Source organism: Nomia melanderi, chromosome 8, assembly GCF_051020985.1.
Source record: "Nomia melanderi isolate GNS246 chromosome 8, iyNomMela1, whole genome shotgun sequence".
Classification (NCBI taxonomy): Eukaryota; Metazoa; Arthropoda; class Insecta; order Hymenoptera; family Halictidae; genus Nomia; species Nomia melanderi.
Window position 1 is genome coordinate 17,943,314 of NC_135006.1, and position 12,906 is coordinate 17,956,219.

Consider the following 12,906-nt stretch of genomic DNA (forward strand, 5'->3'; position numbering starts at 1 on the left):
GATTTAATTACTGGAACGGCAAGAGATAGGAGATTCATTTAGTGGCGATTGTTCCTGGGAAAATTCGAGGGAATATAAATGTTGTCGAAACATCGCCGGTTCGCCCTTCGCCGTACGATACCGTGTCAGATTCGCGCGGCAAAGGGTTAAAGAACAGCGAAGCGTTGTTAAGGCGATCGCCGGGATGCATCGGAGTCGATAATCGTTAGGGAACAGAGTTCCGAAAGTGGACCAGCAGGAAATCAGGCCAGTTGCACCGGCACGGCCTGGATTCCGATTTTCCAGCGCCGAAACTTCGGCCGGCGCCGCCTTCGCCCCTTCGCGTCTACCTGCGCTCCGCTCCATTTGTCCTTTTTCCCCGTTTTCCTCCCCAATTTTTCTTCCCCCGAGCGCCGCGCTGTTCGGCCGATCCCCGTGTGTCCGGTCGAATCGGAGCGATTAATTTTAGAACGGATGCGGGCGTGTTTGATCTCCCCTTTCGACCGGGGAAACGTTTTTCGGCCCGCTCCGAGTGCATCTCGCCTCCCGAAGTGCACCCGGAATTCCGGAGGACGCGCCTCCGCGACGGATTTACGGCGATCCATCGGCGGGTTTACATAGATGATGTCACAGTGATAAAACAAGTTTTTTAGAGGTTATTGTGCGGGATGTTGACTGAGAAAAAATCTCTCTTTACGTGCTCGGGTGTTTGAGAACAATTCATTCAAAGTCAAACTATATTTTTCGCTTGGTTAGTGAAACTAGATGTACGAAGTACTGCTGAGTAAAACAAAATATAATTGAACTTATAAATTATAACTGAATTCAATAATTGAGATGTCGGAGAAATTGAAATTTTTGTTGAGATTCGATGTCACAGGGCAAGACGCTGATTACACGCTTTCGATTCTTAATTGATTAACTCGTTACTGCGCGTTAGTAACAAATGGCACCGTGGTGAACCGTAACTAATGAATATTGCTTGATTAACGACACACGGTCGGTCGGTGAACGATGCAATTTGCATGTCGCGGATGTTCGAGCGAGGCTGTCCGCGTTAAGAACTTTTGTTAATTGCGCTCGGGTAGGCGTCGCACGTCGCGGTTTAGCCGCGGCTTGTTGTGCCGCGCGCAAGTGTTCCGCTGGAAAAGAAGAGGAAAAAGAAGAACGGGAAAGAAAACCCGCATGAAATGTTACGCAAAGCCGATGCATATGCAGATGTCACGAAAACAATGGCTAAGAGTGTTCTGTTTGCGTTTCGCGGCGCGCACACGCGGCGCGCACGCATAAAAATGTCCTTCGCGGCTTCTTTCAATTTATTTCTCGCCTGGGAACGCAGCTGGGTCGGCTCTGACCCGTATCGCGTTCCCTCGGAAGAGTTACACCTTTTTCAACCCCTTGACTTACGATTCGCGTCCACTCGAATGCTCCAGATACGCCGTTTAATTTTATCGGTTCTTTGCGAATGCAGCTATTACAAGGGAAATTGAATTATTACAGTGTCAACGGAATCTATTTGTGAAACGGCTGATATATGGAACATTTATGAAACAATTGAAAAGATTACAAAATCCAGTCATTTCCGATTAAAGGATTTAGCCTGCTTTAATTCATCGATTGCTTTTGATAGCAGTTCTTCGATCGCTATTGACAATGTTGAATTATTTTTTACCACTTAAATCAGTATTCTAGATACATCGATGTTCCGTTAATGAGCGATGAGTTGTATGTATGAAATGGGATGCTTCCATCGCTTCATCGAAGTCCTTTGCTGTTGAATTCTCTGTCCGGACAGGTTCCAGCGTTGACAACAAAAAACAAATGAAACTGGAAAGTTGAAGCTGCGGATAAACAGTTGTGTTTGCGAGCAAATATTACGGCAGGTTTTTTAAACGTTCGCTCGGGACGTATTGTCCCATGATTCTTGAAACGGACCGAATACACGCGCTCGCGAAGTTTAAACTTCACGGTTTGCGTGCGCTGTGTAATCGCAGAGCTACGGAGTACCGAAAGAAGCAGTGTTTTACACAAACGCGATACGAAAAATGAACTGGATCCCCTCGAATTCCGTGTAAATTCCGCGACGAAAAGGGAACACGGGTCGACAATGACCCGCCCTCGCGGACGGCCATCCAACGCCTGCGTTTATCGTCGATGAAGATATTAAAAAGGGTTCGCGATCCGTGGCGTGTCACGCGATTGCCAGCCGCGACCGCGAGGAGCGTTTTGCGGTGGGTAATTCTCAATGAATACTGGGTCGCGTCGGGGACAAAAAGAAGACGCGGCGCGTAAACCGCAACCTCGATTCCAATGAAAAGCGCGGCGCGTGTCCATTCCGAGATTCGTAAACAGCGGTGGAGCTGTTCGAACTGTTCGCCAGAGGAAATTTCACGACTGTTCGACCAACCCTTGCGTTAACCCTTTTCCCTTTGATTAACGAATTAATAATTGATTTTCAATGAGACATGCCTGGAAACGTGGTTGATGGACAAATGAATGCAAAGGTAATCGCGAGTTAATTTTGAATTAACCTCGCGTGCCGTACGACTGTTTTCTGGAGGATACTCGGTAACTTAAGAAGAACGAGTGACAGGAACAAAGTGCTTCGGACAAAAGTTGTAAGGTATAGAGCGGAGCATATGGTGATTATACTTTTTGTACGTTATGGGGATATTACGAAGATTTCTCTTCGCGTTCCGCGCGCGGCGATCGTATTTTCGCGGGCAACCTCGCGGAAACGACACGGGCTCACCTTGGGAAACGTACGCGCCGGAGAAACAATGCCGGCGAATGCATTGTGACACCTATCGCGTGTCGCGGAAGACGCAGATTCAAGGGGACGCGCGGAGAAATAAAAATGCCAGCCGAGAGAACAACTTTTCTTATCCGTATGGGATTAAAGTCTTTGTTCGGCGCGATTGTCCTCCTCTTAATTCAATTTCCCAGGGAAAAGATCCAATTTTGAGGAGATCCCTCGTCGGCGACGCTCGAGGAGCTGTCGTTATTTATTCGACATGAAATTACGATTACGATATATAATCTCCGAGAACACCATTGTTGCCAGCACTCGCCGCTTCGGTCTGAATATTTCTGTTTTACTCCAGTTCCTCCGACAGACTAAAGACATTCCAAAAACGTCTCGCCAAAGACCCTTCAAAAACAGGCGATCCTCATTACGAACACGAAACAAAACGCCCCAGTTCACCCCGCTAGCTCCCTTTCAATCTTAATTCCCTCAGAAAGGTGGAGATCTTCTTGAAGCTCTCCCTCAGAAAAACCGTCAGAAACACAATGTTCGCGTAATCGAGGCAAATTCGATTCAATGGAACTGCGTAGGTGCAGCACGATACAGTGAAATTTATTCTATAGAGCTCGAGAGACGGCTGTGATTCGTTGTACTCCATTGGAGCAACCCTCGAGCATGTCATAGACACGACGAATGTCTTTGCTTCGTCGACATGTATCTTAAGTACGACGTAACAAGCAACCAATTGAATTCCACTAAGAGATCAGTAATTCTAATTTCTTTGGTATCTGGTTCAACGTAGACTTTACCTCGCTCTGTCGAAGCTTTTGAATACTTGAAAGATCCTCGTCCGACTTGATATTACTCACGAAGTTCGATCGTTCTATGCCGAATCAAGCGGAGAGTCGCAAAGGGTTCAGTCGCGAACGGGCATTAACGCGCGGCAAACAAAGCGAAAAGGCGGATCGGATCGAATCGAGCACCCGTTGCCCCCGTAGCGTCACGACCGCCATCTCCTGAGCCGCGCGCGGTAGGCGGCGGAGAGACAATGGCCGAGGAGGAGTCCATTTCAGATGGCGTCCTATGACACCGTCCATCTGCGTCACAGAGGACGAGACACGCCGCACGCCGCCGGGGGGTGGAGTTTCTAGGCGGGCTGGCAACGGTGTGGTGTCCTGGGGTCGAGCAACGGAGGGTGGCTTGCCCGAAGGGGGTGGAAAAGGTTGACTGGGCGGCGGAGACAGGGAGGACCGGAGGGTGCGCGATTCTATCCGACTATGAACACACCGGCGAAACGTCAGTTACCTCGCGACGATCCTTCCGCGAGGACTTCGCACGCGTCGTCGTGTTGTCGTCGTCGTTGACGTTGCCGCGTTGATCGCGATTTAACGGTGCTTTCCACGGAAACGCTGTTTCGAAACGAAAACAGGGATACACTATTTTCTCGGTAAGCGCGCTCGCTGGCCAATGATTCCGACTTTTCAACCAGTTAACTGTGGAATTCTGTGTTGAACATCCCTTATGGGTGTATAATAGAATCAACCTATGAGCATTCCGTAGAAGAAAGAGAATTGCAATTTGAAGGAATTAATTAATTGCTGAGTTGTTCGCTGCTAGCGCATATCTGTGAAGGCAATTCTGTTTTACATAGAGAAAATGAATTTCGTCCTGTCGATATCGTTATTTAGAGTCATAAGTTACGGCGTTATATTTGGCAGCTCGATGACTCGTTTCACCTTGATTTTTTCAATATTTCCTGTAGACGGTTTATTGGATCGAATGAAATATTGCGATCGAGATGGTCGTTGCACAGATAGACGCTGATGGCGAACGTATGACGAGTGCACAGTTAACTGGTTAACCTGTTAACCGGGGCTGACGAGTTGACTCGTCGATATTCCGTTGATCGTTGCACTCGGTGTTCAGTGGTTTCCTGCATAGTTTCTCACCGTTTCGCGAACAATTCTTAAATAGATGTATTCTGTAGTCTCTTTGGTATTCTTCGTTGCATTGTTCTCGCGTTTCCGCGGCGTTGTTCGTCGCAAATTGTCATTATTCGATCTTTGAAATTGGATTTCTTTGAGTCCTCGTCGTGGAATAGTTCCTCGGTTAACAGGATAATGGTGCCAGGAAGCTTCTCCTCTTTTCGTAGAGTCGTGGACGGGTGATCAGCTCTTTGGGGGTGGAAACACGTGAGCCCCGACGCTGCGAGCTTCGTTGTGGCTGAGTCTGTCGAGTTTTCGAGGGCCCTTCGAACGGGCCGGACGAGTGTTATCGCTGATTGGTTCGCGCCGATCGAGTACGAGGATTTTTCGTGGCTCTTTTATGTTCTCTTGTATGAAAGACGTTCGTGCATTCTGTGCACGTAACAGCGGACTGTCTTGTCTTCTGTTCCTTTGAATGTCGCGCGGCGGATTTCGGTTAACCGACATTCTAGTCTGTATGAACGTTTATTGTTAACAATGAGTTGTTTAAACGTTATTTAATAGCAGATATCTATATCAATAGAATAAAGTGTAGAATAAACGTAAATCTAGTGTTAACACACGAGACTGGTCCAACACTAGAACTGCGTGCCCGTCAAAATGGCGTTCAGTCTTCTTATTTCGCAGTTATTGATATTCCAAGAGTATTGAACATCCGAAACGGTTACAAAAATGAATAGTTTCATGCTGTAACGAGCACCCGAGAAAATCCTGAAAAACGCGTATATAATATTCACAAGTATCGGAGCAACTCTTCCGTGTTTCGCGCGACATACGAAAATTTTCCAGGAATTTTCAAAGCCGCGCCGCGCGAGGATTATTACCGTAACAGGTATCTCGCTTTGAGAGTATCGCGATAATTAATATCGCGGAACAGCGCGAACAAGATCTTTGAAACCGATCCGGGAATCCAAAACAGCGCTGGTTTCGCGATCGTGTTCGCACTGGCAATTATTTCGCGTATCGCTGAACCGACCTTTTCGGAAATTCCTCGGAGAATCTGGTTATCTTTCCAATAACTGCGGAGAGAAGGAATCAGGGGTAGGTGATTTTAACCTGTCTGGTAGTTTTATTGTTAATCTTCCGCGAACGATGAGCGATTCCTCTTCTACGGGCGGACCCTTCCAATTTAAAATAATCACGGGAAAAAGGAGAAGGCGTCGCAGTCCCGTCCCCGGGCGAGAGGAAACTTCTCATTAATTATCAATCGGGACCTCCTAATTGGGAAAACTGCTGTTTGTAAAGTGTTCCGGGGCGACTGCACGAACGGCAGGGAAGAAGTTGGTAGAAACAGCTGTTCGATATCCGAGAGTGCACTCGTTCCTCGACGGAGAAGCAAATACCACCGTTCTCCGAGTGAATTTTCTTCCGTGGAAGTTCATTTTCCTCCCTGGTCTTCCCTTTAACGCGTTTGTTCGCGTCGCTCATACTTTTTAATTTATCGAGGTTCGTCCAGAGAACGGCCATTTTGCCGCACCGTGCGACACTGACTCGCGTTTTCCCCGTCTGACTGGGAAATTATTAAAATTGCCGTACAGCTGGAAATTACTGTGCTCGCTGACCGTTTCGATATTTTCAGAGATGTTTCCCATTCGTCAAACCAGTTTAACGAATCGCGTATTTGCTGGTAAATATATGCATGCGTTCTAATGCGACATCGAGGTGCGAGCCACCGGTGATACGCGCCAGAGCGAACGCGTTAATTCGGCTAACGATGCTCGTTTCTACAGTTTATCGTTTCGAATAGAAAAGCAAACAGTTTTGTTCGATTGATCGCACTTGTTCAAACTTCGCCTAAAAATTTCGTCGGCAGGAAACGCTCGCGCGTGCTCCACTTCGGCCTTTATCTGCGCCTTATCTACATCTTGTCTTTGTTCTTCTCGTTGCCTGGCAGATTGCGAAATGCAAATATTAGGAAGCTGTTGACTAGCGTTTCGGTAACGTTTCGGGACGTTCCCGGATCTCGGTTCTAGCGAGACGAAGATAATATTACAAAACGTTCGATTATTAATTTCTCTCCTCGTTCTTCTGCAGCTTCTAGTCCTTTAAGGTTTGAAAAACAACTTAACAACTGTATATACTACTCAGTTCCCTCGAGTTCGAATGAAATTTATAATATAATCTCTTTTTGTCGCTTCTTTACAGCAACTGGATACATGGAATCATTTTGATTAAACATAAATGATCAAGGGGAAGATATTTCTCATAGGTAAAATCGAGGAAGAAATTATAGGGCGAGGGGTTGATTGGAAATTCGACTCGGAAGGTTTCAACGATAATTCACCGCGACGCGATCGAAGGACGACGGAAAAATTGGAAAAAGGCGAAAACGAGCGCACCGATGACGCAGTCGTTATTTACGTTCCGTTCTATAAAAATCCTGCGCCCCACGCGGTGTCCGACGAGGAAAAAATCCGGGACGCGCGATTAAGCGTTTTGACGTCACTGATAATACGAGACGGCCGCGAGGTGCGTCTCGATTCCGGGCAAAGAGAGCGGCTTGTTTGTCTCGTCTGTTTGTTTGTTTCGTGGGAAAGCTCCGCGACAGCCCTTTGACGGGAAACGGGAGCATCGGTGATGGGAAATGCTAGCCGCCATCAACGCTCGGGTTGCGGGCACTTGTACGGTTCGTACCGTTGTTCCTTGAGAAAGCGGCGTTCGATCGCAGCGATGTTGACGATTAGACCGCTTAAATGCTTAAGAAAAGCAAACGAATCTAATCGCGAGGATACGCTAAATGTACGTAACGCGAACTAATAAAAAGAGCGACAAATAAAATGCAAAGAAGGAGATACTTTTTGTCGGGGAAGGACGGCGCACGCGAGCGCGTTCAAGCCAACTCCGCCTGGCAACGGCAACCCACGGGGAATTTAGCCCGCGGATTATCGCGTTACCTTGATAACGTTAATTAGACCCTAAACTAAGTCAGAATCGAGAGAGGACTCGGCTTTTCGCCCGCGCTTGTATCTAAACAACGAAATTTCCGCGGCTAACGAGGGAACAACGCTCTCTCGCCTGCCGGCGCGGTCGCTTCGCGTGCAAATCCCGTCACGGAATAAAACGACTCGGAGCTTCCGGAAACTGTGGCTGGAAGCCTGATTGTTGGCGAGTCGGTAGGAATTATTTCAACATTTTTCTGCTCGAATCGACGATTTCCCAACTGAAATATCCATTGGAAGAATTCTGCTCTTCGAGAACACTTGTTCGTCGAGTCGGCGTAATTCCTATGGTCTTTACAGTCGCGTTCGTGTTCAAATTACGAACTAAATTGAACGAAATAATTATTCAAATTGATAAGCGTGCCATTCCTCGTGCCATCGGAAAACATTCCGTAACAAGATTCGTTGCCGCCTTACGCCCCTCGCGCAGGAGACACGTGCCTGACCCATTTCGGTCGAGGGGCGAGGCGAATCGTTCCTGATCCCGATCTCATCGCTCCGAGATTACGAATTTCGCGGAGGGAGTGTCCCTTGAAATAGAGTTATTCGTATTAAAGGCCTGCCGGGAGAAGCAGGGGCCGACGGTTAAATTAGGGGACCAAATGGCTCGGTAAATAAAGATCTAACGCTGAAGCACTCCGGTATTCGTTATTCGTAAGTGCCATCGATGCTGTTTTTCAAATTTTTGGAGTCGAAATTCGGGTAACACCATTTCCATAAACTGAAACATTAATTTCCTCGCTGATACATCGATCAAACCGAATTCGCTTAGCTGCGTGAGATACAAGAGAGACACTAGATCATTACGAAGAATCTTGATGTTTCCGCTTTATTAATCACAACGATTGAAAAATGCCCAGTTCACAATCGTTCAGTTCGAAGTGAGAAGATATCGTCAAAATTCATCGCGCAGTGCTTCGCCAAATCTCGGAATTAATTGCCGGCGCGAGAGGTCACGGTTACACCGGTGTCCCGATACGGAATGCCGTCGAGGGAGGGTGGCAGCTCCTTTCCACCCCGTCGAGATCCGCTTTAAGGGTTGCCGGGATCCGCGGAGAATCCGAGAGCGGGAAAACGATTGGATTTCCTCGGGCCGGAAAACAAAGACAATTTTCACCGGCTCGACGCGACGACGATCCGCCCACCCCCCGAGAAAATCGGAACAATGGATCCCGATGTAACCGATGCATCGGTAATAGGAATCCTATGCGGCGAAACTGAAAAGCCGCGCTCGTCTCGTATTATATACATATTTTTCGTCCATTCTGTTCTCCCCTTTTTTCCATTGTTTCCCGTTCCCTTTTCCCCATTCGTTCGTCGGCTCGCTACGCGAAACGCTCGCTCGCTCGCTCGCTCGCCTTTTCGTCCCGCTCCGTCGCGAACAGCGAGATGAGCGACGTTATTCTCCTTTTCCTTTTTGTCCCCCTTTTCTCCCTCGTTTCGCGAGAGACCTTTTCAGCGCGCGAAAGCCACTGCCTTTTTTTGTTCCCTTGACTAACAACGAATTAGGAGAATGGCCGACTGTTCTATTTTCCGCTTTCCTCTACGCCGAGCTCGGGAAACGCGAATTTCGCGGGCTCCTGCGGTTCTCGCGAGCTCCGCGCGAGTACTGGTCGACCGTGACGATTCGAGGGTGTTCGAGAGAAATCGGGAGGAACGGGCTGAATAATTAATTGGCTCGCGTCGATAATGAGGCAGTCTGGGATTTTATTCTTAATCGATGTAGACGCTTTGCAATTGTTTCAGGGAGATCCGCGAGGTCTCCGAATCTCTAGATCTTTTACTTGTTCGAAATTGCTTTTCAAACCTTTCAACCTAATTATTCATCCCCGTAACTAGTACCTTCAAAATTAAGATAAGCAAAAGATTTCCTAATCTAACACGTTCTCCTTCGTCCACGATGCTCTCCCAGAATTCACTTGTTCACGACAAAACGCAATGTACGCGACTAAGGAGACATCGCTACTTACAGGGTGACCCGATACAATCGAATCAATACCGAAGTTCGCGTTGCAAATCGGAAATTTATCTTTCGTTCGCGTTCGTTCGGTCGGGAAACCATCAACGGTTCGATTTTCTTTTATCTCGCGACCCGGTTCCTCGGAAGCCGTCGATTCTCTTTCGCCCCGCGATAAATCGGCGACTCGAAGCCATTACTGACGGCGCAACGTCTGCTGATTAAGTCCCGCGTTGGCTCGCCGTTCAGCACGCGACGCCGGATAAAAACGATTTCAACGACGATACGTCGGGCAATTACTGCCACCAGGACGATAACGATCGCTGTGTCAGTTGCCAGCCGTCCAAACGCGACGCCGATTATCCGGCAATCTAACGATCGGCAGATACCATCTGCGCAGATTTTTATTCGCGATCGTCCCCGATCTTGATGAATTACACTTTAGATCGCCGTTAATCGCCCGACCCGCGTTTTTACCGCGTTCCGTTGCGTTTCGTCGCTGTACACCGCTTCGCGCTGGAACTGCCGAGCATTTAATACGATCGCCATGCAATTCTTATAAAAACTGGAACATTAAAAGGCAGCTAGACACCGTTCATCTACACCGTTCAACGGGAATTCCGAAAAAGCGCGCACCGTGATCCGTTTATCTTCCGAATCCAGCGAACCGTCGTTCAACGCCGTTCCCAGCGAGTGTCGGCTTTCAAATCACACCGAGGCGATCACGTTTGCTCGCGTCCGATTGGCGGAAGCTTGAAAATATGCAGCGACCGTTCCGGGGTACGTTTCAAAGCCCGAGAGGAGCGTCGCGGAAATTCCGTCCGGCGGAATTGCTTTACTGCCGGTCGGCTCTCGTTTTCTACGGTTTTCTGCCCGGTTATTTAATTTGAAAGTTCCCTTTGTTCCGCCCCGGCAACAACTGATCATTTCGCGTTCTCGCTCGGATCACCGAGTTCCTCCGTCCTCCCGTTATTCTTTGCGGCGAAATGTTTATTACGCCCGCGGCACGATCCGCCGGACGAGGCCGCGTCCGACGGAGAAAGCATCGCAATCTCCTAACGTCAGTCTCCGTCCCCTTTGATACTTTCGTCGGCTTGATGAGTCCGTAATTGAAACCCTCCTTCCCGCCAGGATCTCCCGGCGTCGCGGTTTTATCGAGGACAATACGTACGATTGGTAATTATCGCGAGCTTTCAGATCGCGTCGCTTCGATCGGTCGCCGGAGCTGGATGCGAATGTTTCTATAGGAAATTCGAGAATTTTACAATCTCCAGGAAGTAACTATAATTTCGAAGCTTCGAAAGTTTAAAAGTTTAAAAGTTGGAAGGTTAAGAAATTCGACAGTTTGAAAATTTGTAAGTTTAAATTTGCGCGTTAAAATTTGAAAGTTTAAAAACTCCAACTTTTTTGAAATTAGAGCTTCAACGGGAAGAGAGTAATTGGTGATGTAATTTTGGAATGTACGTTTCCAGCGAAGAGAACGCGAGACACGGACGAGATACTTTCAATTTCCGCGAGAAGTACGAAAGACGCCGAGCAATTTGGCAACGGTGCCATCGCTGAAGGGCCACAGTGGCTCGCGAGAGGACAGAGCGGCAGTTGTCGTCCGGAGAACCGAATAAAACGGCTCCATCGTCGAAGAGTCACGGATCCCCGAGCTGCAAAGAGCTTTATTGTTTCTCGGTTTCACCCTGAAGACGCTCGTGACCGATATCTTTAATACTTCCCCTCGTGGCGCGTCTCTCGTGCCTGAAACTCTCTGAATAGAGGACAAGTTTGATTCTACTTTTACTAAATGCAACCTTTCACTACGATCCACGACAGCGTTCCCCATTTTCTCCGTGGAACCCTTTATCCTCCCGAAACTAAAGACTCAACGTCCGAGGAACAGAGGGGCAAATTACTTTCGCTAACTAACTTACCGTCGAATAACTTGTAAAAAGTATACGACTAAAATCTTTGAAGATGGGAAAATTAAACATGAGAAACATTGTTCGGGAACTCCGCTCGGAGAAACGTCAATTTTCTACGGAATTAACCGTTCAACAGCGGTATCTGTTTATTACTTCCTTCATCATATTTATTAAATATAAACATTCTTTTCTATTGGAAAACTGATTATGCTGTAATGGAAAGAGCAATCTCAAGGGAGAAGAACAGTTAAATTAAAGCGAAAAAATTGCGCGATTAAGGGATTCACGGAGAATTCGAAACGTCCGATGCTTGGTTTAGACACTTTCCGATTGGCGGTTCGTGAAAAGGGTTTACAATTTGTTTTATTGAGATCCATCGTTTTATTGCAAAGCCGGAGCACCAATCGAATCGAAATGTCGTTACGGGACGGACTCGGCTTCCTTCGAGCAGATGCGCGCCGCCGAACGCCATTATGGGAAACCTATATTCCTTTCATGCCCGCGAAGACATCGGGGATTCAAACGACGTTACGGTAAATTGTTATTTCCCTCCTCTTTTCCAGCCGGTGGCTCGTTGAAGCGCTGTCGATCGCAGTGCCGGGGGACAATTAAGTGACGACTCCCTTTGGAATATTACAGTCGCTGGCATCCTCATTACATGCTCCTCTTCATCCCGTTTTACCGGTGTCTAACGAACAAAATCTGCTCTATTAAATAATCCCCGGTAGCATCGTTGCATCTGCATTCCCAGAAACCCGAGAAACACGGGAACAATGCTTCCCGCAATCCCCTGTCACTACTTTCAAAGAAAACCATCTACATCTCATCAGAAAACTCGGAATATCTAGTGAAAACTTTCAATCTTCAAGGGTTAGATCAACAATCTTCGCCATTAAATCTCAACAACAACGAAACAACAGATCCAACGAACTCTCTCAACGAACCCTTCGATTCGAGAATCGAATCGAAACACAATGGCGCGCTTCCGATGTCTAATCCCCGAATCAAACGCGGAATTCCTTCTTCCCCCCGTAATTCGTTAAACGCGAAGCTCAGTCTGCGAAAGAAATCACGGGTGCTTCGAGGCGGATCCCCCGAAGCAATAAAAAGTGAATCAGAGCCCGGGGTAAATATAATTCGCCGGAGATCGAAGTTCATTAGACGAAATGCTCGCGGAGCCGTTGAAAGGCTCGGAAGGAACGGCGCAGGCGAACCTCGGCGGCGATGGAATGTCCGAAACTGGCGCACAGTTTTAATTCGACGTTAATGCAAAGTGCTCGGCCGTCGTCGGCCGAGGGTGAAGGTTATTATCCCTAGCTGGCAGGATTCCAGCTGCCGCGCGAGACCGTTCGAGCGCGAAGAAAGAGGAAGAGAGAGCTTTCTCCCG

General features: G+C 47.8%; 1 protein-coding gene across 3 annotated transcripts in view; it reads left to right on the plus strand.

The window, feature by feature from the left end:
- The window catches only part of mtd (TLD domain-containing protein mustard), a 203,725-nt gene that overhangs the window by 11,747 nt on the left and 179,072 nt on the right, over positions 1-12,906 (plus strand). The window contains exon 1 of one of the 3 annotated variants that reach the window (XM_076369873.1): positions 4,016-4,172. The exons of the other annotated variants lie outside the window; for them this stretch is intronic. The gene's annotated coding sequence lies outside the window, so the exon portion shown is untranslated. Of the gene's footprint in view, positions 1-4,015; positions 4,173-12,906 lie in introns of those variants that run through there. 3 annotated transcript variants of the gene reach the window in all.